Raw genomic sequence first — 9,947 nt, 5'->3', positions numbered from 1 at the left:
GGCCCTAGGGGGGAGGGTGCCCCTAGCTTGCATGTAGAACCGCGGTATCTTCAACCGTACTAGGTAGGGTGCCCCTATCCCCCGAGGCACCCTCCTTCCATGTAAACGGGCCCTTAGTTGGGGCGGTCTCAGGGCCTCTGCAGATTGATATGACCCTCACTTTCTGTGATCTACGGAACTACCGTGCTTGGAATAACATTTGGTCCATTTATGTTAAATTTGCATTACTTCATTTATTTTCCTTTACCTCCCTTGTCTGAGATATGAGATGCACTAAAACATTAAAAAGGAAAGCATTGGATCAAGTCTAAAAATTAATACAAGAAACTTGAAAAATTAAAAATTTACGTGATAAAATGGTCCTATTCCTTATAACTGTCCATAAAATGTTTAAAAATGGAATTTTTGTAGCTTGTAAGGTTAGGTTGGTTTTTGAAATGGGCGGGCATGATATTCCAGAGGCGGCTAGTCGATACTGAGAAAGACCTTCCACCCTCAGACTCCCGTTTGAATCGGGGGCAGACGAGGTGTAATTGACCATGCCTGCTTGTTCTTCCGTTCACGTCTGTATTTCTAATAAGCATCTGTGTAAGATAAGATGGGCACTTCCCTATAATCCGTCTAGATGCCAATATTGACTTATTTATTTTCGCTTCATGGTAAAATGGAACCCAACCCAATTGTTTAAAAAGTTTCACACTGTTCGCTTTTGTGTCGGCACCCAGCATTACACGAGCGGCGCGTTTCGGTAGCCTAAACACTTTCTGAATGTTTTCTACAGAACAGGATGTCCACACGGTTGAGGCATGCAGCATTGTCTGCTTAATCATGGCGTTATGATAAAGTTTCCTTTGATCAAGAGGCAGTGAGCGTCTAATTTTCCGCAACACAGTGATTCTCTGCAAGTGAATATATGAAAGACCATATATTTGAACTGCGATGAAAGATATGAAGACATTATTGATCATCACAGTGATATAAACAACTTAAGCAGTTATGAAATTAAAGTCTGAAAAAAGATAAGGCCTGAACAGCCTGGACAGCGATTCTCTGTGCTAACTTCTTGCATAGGTCATCCACGTGTTGGTCGAAAGAAAACTGACTGTCGATCGTCACCCCGAGCAGTTCGTGCGAGTGTACCTGATTAAGTTCAGAAGACTTTAAACGTAACTGAAGGGAGGAACGTTCCATCTTCTTCACCAATCGTTTTCCCGTAACAAACATAGATTTTGTTTTGGACTCGTTTAACAACATTTTATAACTTGACGACCAATTTACGACCTCATCAATGTCCTTCTGTAGGCCCGCCCTACGGCATTGGGGGCCGCCCGATAGTGAGTACAGTAGCTGATTGCAGTGTCGTCAGCATATATATCAGTGACACAGTGCTGTAGTGCTTCAGGCAGATCATCAATAAATACAAGGAATAAGATAGGACCTAAAATGCTTCCCTGTGGCACTCCGAGCGTCACGGGCGTAATAATAGAATGGCACCCGTCCATATGTACATACTGACTTCTTCCATTCAAATAGTCGCGGAACACGGGAAGAAAAGTCTCATTCACTTCAAGCACCTTCAGTTTCGAGAATGGCAGATGATGGGCGATCAAATCGAAGGCCTTCTTATAGTCTATAAAAACATTGCCAGTGACTTGATCATTGTCGAGGTTAAACAGCAACTGGTCAAGCAAACGAATGACTGCATTTTCAGTTGAGTGGGATTTCCTGAAACCAGACTGGAGATGGTGAAGCAGATCGTTCTCCTTAAGGAAATTGCACCACTGTTCACATACGTGTTTCCCTAGTATTTTAGAGAGAATAGGAAGCACAGAAATCGGTCTGTCGTTGTTCTTATCATTCCTACTGCCATTTCCTTTGAAGACAGGGGTGACTTTTGCAACCTTCCATGCAGCTGGAAAAGTCTTTGTAGACAAGCAGAGGTTCAGTAGCTTTGACAGCGATGATGATATTGCAGGTGCAGCAATTCTGAGTAATTTGGCACTAATGCCATTATCTCCGGTGGCTTTATGGGTTGGGATAGTAATAATTTAATAATAATAATTTAATAATTTATATAGCGCATATTTACATATTCTGATCAATAGCGCTTTACATATTTAAGAGAAAATTAAAAATTACATTACCATGAAAATAAAATGAAGTTATAAATTATAAAAAAGATAAGTTTTAAGTCGAGATTTAAAACTGTTAAGTGATGTTGTTTGACGAAGCTCCACAGGTAGGCCATTCCAGAGGTTCGGAGCTGCTACTGAAAATGATCTAGCTCCCAATGTTGACAGCATCTTTCCCTTGGGATGGTCCAATAAGGGCTTACCAGTAGACCTAAGATTATATAATGAATTCGATTTTATACTAATTAGATCGCTAAGATAAGTTGGCGCTAGGCCATAAATACATTTAAAAGTCAAAAGTCAAATCTTATAATCAATACGCAAAGAAACCGGCAGCCAGTGCAGCTCTTAAAGCGCCGGTGTAATGTGAGAAAACTTTCCGATGTCAAGAATAAGTCTTGCTGCTGCATTTTGTATACGCTGTAATTTAGCGATCTGCGCCTTTGGTAAGCCAAACAATAAACCATTACAATAGTCAAGACGGCTGGTTATAAAAGCGCGAACCAAAGTAATTAAAGAATCCCTCGATAGGTATTTCTTAATACGTCTCAAATTATGCAAATGATAAAATGCCGCATTACAAGCAGTAATTCTACAAACCTCCTCTGTGTTATTGTCGGGAGGTCAAATGAGCCAATGCCCTGTCTGTGAGTCGTTTTTGTTGAGTGGCCAGTTAGCGAATCAAGCCCTAGTGCGGCAACCAGTTTCTTTGGTTGATCAACGAAAAACAAATATAGCATCTCGGTAATACTTTGTTTATCCAAGATATTTTCCTCGTTTTCTGTGGGATTTTGAATTCCACTTTCAGCGCTTTTGTCATCATTTGATAGACACTTGATAAGGTTCCAGAGTTTCCTGGAGCTGTTCTTGTTTTCGTTAATTTAATCCTTGAAGTACGATTTTTTTGTACTCCTGTTTTTTGCTTGTTTAAATACTTTCCAATCACTTTCTGCCTGGCTCTTTCTGGATTTGTTGAGAAGTTTGTCACTAGCCTTTATCCCTTTTAGGATTTCAGCGTTGAACCATTTTGGCTCAGCTTTGCGCTTTACTCTCTTTTGTTTCAAAGGACGGTGCTCGTCAATTATGCCATTGAATATTTTGTACCAGGCATCAACTATATCATAAGATCCTCAAACACAAAGGCACAGTCCCAGGGAGCCTCATGAAACGATGAAGTAAATTGCTCTTTGTTAAGACTCTATGTCGGTATATGCTATTGTGGTCTGTTCATTATCATTGTTCTTCGAGCGAATGAATTTCCTGTTAACAATGACTGGGAGGTGATCGGACATCCCAGAAGACATAGTCCTCACATTGTGAAGGCGCTCGGGATGACTGCTCCAAATGTGATCAAGGCAGGTTTTTGACGAGGACCTGGGAGTTCCATGGACGAGTTGGGACATGTTCAAATTACGCATTGCTTTGGCAAGCGGGTGTTTTTGTAATTTCTTTGTACTCAAGAAATGATCTCTCTGTTCAACAGAGATGCGTCTTCAAAATTCTTTCCAAGTTTTCTATCGTCTGCCGCTTTATATGAAGGAGGACGGTAGATGCCAGCAATAAGTAGGGAACGTTTCGACTTGTATAGACAGGTCTCAAGCCACAGACATTCCAAATCGATTTCCTCGAGATCCTCACGGCGATTGACTTGTAGAGAATCGTTAACATAGCCAAGTTGTTGTCGCTTTACTATAATAGAATTTGATTATGCTGTAAGCTTTGTCTATATCGAGTTATAGATGCACTAGGGAAGTTTGAAGAGCGCTCAAGAAGCTACAGCTGCTCTCGGCCGCGCCACGTTGAACTTTAACACTTCCTCTCTTGTCCCCAAACTTCCATAACCCGATATACGCACGCTAAGCATGGACCAGTTCTTTAATTGACAGACCACGTATGAAGTATGAAGTCAATCGGTAGCAACCGAAGCTTTAAGCTTAACCTCAATTACTTACTTTTAACCCGTTTATCTTCTGCGCTCCGGTTGGGACATAAGGCCGCAGTCATACACCGCTACTGAACCCTGCCTGTACTTCGGCTATTGGTTCGTTCCATGAGATCTTGATCCATTTCTTCCAGCCCCTTCAACACGGTCCTCCTCCAGGTGGGTTTTGGCCTGCTTCTCTTTTTTTTCCCAGTTAGTGTCCATCTCAAGGAAATTTTTGTTGTCGTTTCATTGGCAGCATCCTCAGTAATCTGCGCTTTTTTATCCTTTTTTATCCTGGGCTTTTCAATTGTCCCTTTTCGGGTGTGAAACGGAGGGACTGGGGTGTGTTGATGGTGCACCCCCTTTGTTTGTTCAAGAATTTTGACTTAGCAATTATACTTACACATCTTGAAAAGCAGCTAAATTTGTTGAAGAACTTTGAATTTTTTGACTCTAAATGTCGTTCTAAAACAGAAATTTAGACCCTGAAAAACACTAAATTTCGACGAAAAGCTTTCTGAAAATATAGTTACTGTAAAAATTCCAAGTCATGTGAACAGACTATGGAGATACCAATGCAATATAGATCTATTTCTAGTCTAATTATTTCCTTTTTCAGACTTAAATTCGTGGCACGCTTTTTTGCCGTTACTAGAATTATCATTAAAACAAAAGTTTACCTCCAGTGTGAGACTGGGGAAAAGGGCAGGCAGACAGTCACTTCCATGGACGCCAGGCGCCACCGAAAAGTTTCAGCGAGGTCGAGGACCCCTCGACAAGCTTTTTCGGCAACATTAGTCAGGACTATAATGCCGAAGAAAAGACGTCTGAGGCCGTAACCGCCAAACTGGCAGAATTTGTCAACAAACATTTCTCAGCTAAACTTGGTGACGGGAAGTACAAGGAGAAACTTGACAAATATGGCCGCGCATCAAACTGTGACAAGGTCACTGTAACAACAGTGAATCCTGAAATTTGGGACAAGCTTACTCATCAAGCTAAACGGAGGGATCTCCGCGCAGCGGCCATTCAGAAGGCAATCACGAAAGTTGGGGCTATCTTGACTAGCTCAGCCAGCAAAATTGTGGCTGCACTTGCTGACTCGAAAAACTCCAATATCACCTCAAATCTGGAGGAACTTCTGACCTTCAATACAGATGCTATTGCACTGTTGGGTCACAGTAATCAGAGTTTGTCCCAGCACCGTCGTGATTTAATCAGGCCTTGCTTGAACAAGGAATAAAGAGCCTTGCGTTCGCCCCACATTCCAATTACTGGGAAATTATTTGGAGATGAACTCCAGTCCCAACTCAACAGTATCAAGGCTTCGAACAAAATTAGCAATCTTGCGGCCGGTGCTTCTAGTCGCCGCTTTCACGACAAACATGGCAATAACAACAAAAATGGAAAGTCGTTTTTAGGCCAGAGGGGAAAGAAACCCCATTAAAGCCAGAAAAAACAGTGGGAGAAAAAGAAGCGGTCACTGCAAACTGTTCACTGAACGATTCACTTGACCAGGTAGATATAAATAATTTTGTATCGCTTATCCCTGCTCTGACAAATTTAAAGCTGGTCAATTGGTTGATTATGTAGACAATTGGAAATTGATCACTTCTGATCACGAGATATTGTCTATGGTTCAGGGCCTACGTATTGAATTTCAATCTATACCTTTTCAAAAGGAAGCTCCATTACAGTGTGTAAAACAATTTGAAATGGATGTCATTAGTACTAAAATTGAAAAAATTCTGCATAAGGGTGTCACTGTAGCCACAGGGCATGAGAAAGGAGAGTTCATATCTCCCATTTTCATCAGACCCAAAAAGGATGGCTCTTTTCGGCTAATCCTCAATCTGAAACGACTTAACATACATGTTGAATATCAACATTTTAAAATGGACACCCTGAGGTCAGCCATAAACAGAATGAGGCCAAACTGCTATATGGCCTCCGTTGACCTAAAAGATGCCTATTATTCAGTGCCAATTGCCTATTGTGATCAAAAATACCTGAAGTTTGAATGGATGGGTCAGTTTTACAAATTTACATGCTTTCCCAATGGGCTGGCTTTCTGCCCTCGAAAATTTACAAAACTATTAAAACCAGTTTATGCTACTTTGAGGCAGTATGATCACTTATCATCCTCTTATATAGATGATTCATACCTACGAGGTGACGACTTCAATGACTGGGTCACTAATGTCACAGCCACTATAAAATTGTTTGATTCATTGGGGTTTGTTATCCACCCCTTAAAATCTGTCCTTGTACCATCACAGAGAATCACCTATTTGGGTTTTGTTCTTGATTCGATAGAAATGAAAATTTACCTGACCCAGGGCAAAGCACAGAAACTTAAAGATGCATGTAATAAAATACTTGCCTGCAACACCCCTTCGAGTCCCATCGCTGCTAGGCCTTATGACAACCAGTTTCCCAGCTGTCATGTATGTCCCTTTACACTTTAGACTGAGTGATATGGATAAAACAGGTGCTTTACAACATGCTAAGGGGAACTTTGATATGTGCATGCAGCTTACAGACGCCTCATTAGCTGACATTAAATGGTGGCGAGACTCAGTGCACAGTGCATATAATGTTGTGCAACATGGTAAACCGGAGATTACAATGTTCCCACATGCATCGTCTTATGGGTGGGGAGCCGTGCTGGGCAGCACCACATCGAGGGGTGCTTGGAGCCCAAGTGAAGCTCTCCATCACATCAATTACCTTGAGATGCTAGCTGTGCACTTTGCCTTAAAAGCCTTTCGTGCACATCTTCAAGGCAAACATGTTAGGGTGATGATTGACAACACCACAGCTGTCTCAACACTTGCACACATGCATGGGTACAAGTCACTCGCCATTCTGTAACAATTTAGCCTGCATTATATGGGACTGGTGTCTTGATCATAATATATGGCTATCTACTGCCCATATCCCAGGAAAGGTGAATGTTCTTGCTGACAAAGAATCCAGAAATACAAACATGGGAACAGAGTGGGCTCTAAACCAAAGTATGTGCTGTGATGCAATAGCCAAATTAGGTGTTAAACCTAACATAGACCTGTTTGCTTCAAGGCTAAACTACAAAGTTAAACCATTTGTGGCATACCAACCTGACCCTGAAGCTTTTGCGATAGATGCATTTACATTATCATGGGAATCGTATTTACTTTATGCCTTCTCTCCTTTCAGTCTCATAGCATTAGCTCTTCAGAAAATTCAGGAGAAGGAGGCCACAGGACTCATACTAGTACCCAAGTGGCCAACTCAGCCATGGTTGCCGACACTCATGAGAATGGCAATTGAAAATCCTCTGGAACTGCCTCGGAAAAAGGAGCTGATAGTTCAGCCAAGTCAACCAGACTTAGTTCACCCATTACACCCAAAGCTAGTACTGCTCGAAAGTCAGGGACTATCAGAGCAGGCTACAGCCCTGGTCATGGACTCGCGGCGAAACAGTACAAAAAAGCACTATGAACCCTACATTAAGAGATGGAAGCGGTACTGCAGTAAAAGGAAAATGGATCCCTTTTCAGCTTCTGTAGAAACGGGGGTGAATTTCCCAGCTGAGTTGTACCATACTGGTGTAGGATACAGTGCCATTAACACTGCTAGATGGCTTTGTCAACCTGCCTCCTGATTGATGGTTGTAAGAGCTTTGGAAGTCATCCTTTAGTGAGCAGATTCATCAAAGGAGTTTTTGAATCCAGACCTGCTCTTCCTAAATATTCTGAGACATGGGACGTCAAGCAAGTGTTTAGTTATTTGCAAACTTTACATCCTCCAGAATCTCTTACATTGAAAGATTTAACTCATAAGTTGGTTATGTTATTGGCTCTTTTTTCAGGACAGAGACGCTAAACAATGCGCTCTCTGAGTGTGTCAGATATTAAATTAAGCCCTGATAAATGTGTTTTTGTTGTCAAAACATTGTTAAAGACTTCCAGGCATGGCAGGCACATTTCCAGCCTGGAGTTTGTTGCTTATCAACCAGATCCTCGTCTGTGTGTTGTTAGTTACACGCTAGAATATGTTAAGAGGACCAGTGCCTTTAGACAGGGTGCATCTCAGCTGCTTTTAAGTTACAAGAAACCAAATAAGCCAGTCTCGGCAGATACAGTTAGCAACTGGATTAAACACGTACTAAGCAAATCTGGCATTAGCACTAGTCTGTTTAGTGCTCATAGCACCAGGCCAGCTTCTACCTCTGCTAAGGCAGTACAGATACCTCTGGATACTATTATGAGGAGTGCTGGATGGTCAAATTATGATACCTTCCAGAAATTTTACAACTTGCTTGTTGTCAGCCAAAATAACTTTGGAAATGAGCTTTTGAGATCTTGTACCCCTTAAGAGCTTCTGGCTGAGAGACCGGGGCAGACTTGGAAATGAAGGTCTGCCGATTTCGCTTAAAATTGGTACACAGAGTTGTTATGTGGACTTATGTAATATGCCAAAGTTTCAGGTTCAACGACCTTCTTTTAGCCGAGTTCTGGATATCAGCCCCTCAGGGGTCCCCAGAGGCAGATTTTTAGTGTAATTTTGGCCACTTTTCAATCTCTCGTTTAGCAACGTACAATTAATTTCAGACAAAACCAAAACCATAATTATAATGCCCTATCCTTAGGCTTTTATGGGTAAAAGCATTAGCTCAAGGGAATTTTTTGTTAGCCTGTGGCTGTGATCACGACTTGGTCCTATTTGAAGCATAGGGGAAGCAACCGGAAATGGCCTGTTTTTCAAACCGCATACTTTCCATGCCCACGTTTTATATCGTGAAGTCTTAGTATCCCTGCAAAGTTCAGCCCTTAGTTTAGTAACACCAAAAAAAAAAATACTGAGGTTGAGGCTTTTTTACTAAGAAAAAACTTACGAGAAAATGACTAACCAGGCCACTTCCGGTTGAAGTTTCAACAAAGCGTGTCTGTAAAAATGAGCCATTTGATTTCGATTAATACCTTTCTTTTCTTCTAATTCGTGAATTAGAGACTCTGATCATGAAGTTAATTTTAACCGAAAAGACTTACCGTTAATCAGATATTTTTATGTGATTTTTTTTAGGGCAGATCAGATTTTGGTCTGGCAGCGGTCATAAATTTTGCGGAAGAAGTCTTGAAAATTACGGATAATGGAGTCGCTGGACTTCTTTTCTGAAGAAAAACAACTTATCATATCAGTCATTCTAAATGCAATGACAACGTCTCTCATGACACTACTTAAATTTCGAATATATTGAAAACTGATTGTAAAATTAAATGCAGTCTCACTATTCCAGTCTATATGCAAGGTGTCTGGATAAATTCACGCACTATGAATGCTTCCCTGGCTACAGATTTAGAGACATGCCCCTTTCTTATAATCGTGAGTGCGTCGTTGCGAGTGATGAAAATTCAGGTTGATTCATACCGTAGGTAACGAGTTCATGACACGCCAACTTATCTGAAGTTTGCTGGCTATGATTGTCTTGAAGTTCAGTTTTTTCTCGTCTAGATTTGTCTCCTTGATACTACATAGAATGATTAAGTATAGAACTTGCATGAGAACCTGAAGAACGAATGGATATGTTACAGAATATTTATTTATACCCAGACCCCCGCTGTAAACGGCCTAGGTATTATAAATTGAGGAAGTCCAAGATGGTCCGTTTTCCCCGCCAAGCCGCTGAATGTCTGACTAAATTACCAGAAAATTACTCATTGGCACACTTTCCCTTTCTCCATCGGGATTTTCCTTTTGTTGCTTTCTCAGTGCGCACAGATCCAGACTAAGTCGGTGTACTGCAAATATCCAAAAATAGGGCAGGGGAGAAGTGGATTTTCCTTCAAAGACTACTGCTTATAGCACCCTAGTGGTAGGATTGCTGGCGCTTAACTCCGATTTCAATA

At 41.3% G+C, this 9,947-nt stretch overlaps 1 pseudogene; it reads left to right on the top strand.

The window, feature by feature from the left end:
- Positions 1 to 49, top strand: part of LOC149097842 (uncharacterized) — a 1,526-nt pseudogene extending 1,477 nt beyond the window's left edge.
- The last annotated feature ends 9,898 nt before the right edge of the window (positions 50 to 9,947 follow it).

This window comes from Orbicella faveolata, unplaced genomic scaffold, assembly GCF_042242905.1.
Source record: "Orbicella faveolata isolate gen_17 unplaced genomic scaffold, um_ofav_v1 contig_46, whole genome shotgun sequence".
In the NCBI taxonomy this organism is placed as follows: Eukaryota; Metazoa; Cnidaria; class Anthozoa; order Scleractinia; family Merulinidae; genus Orbicella; species Orbicella faveolata.
The sequence above is the reverse complement of the archived record's forward strand: the minus strand, read 5'-3'. Positions and strand labels throughout refer to the sequence as shown.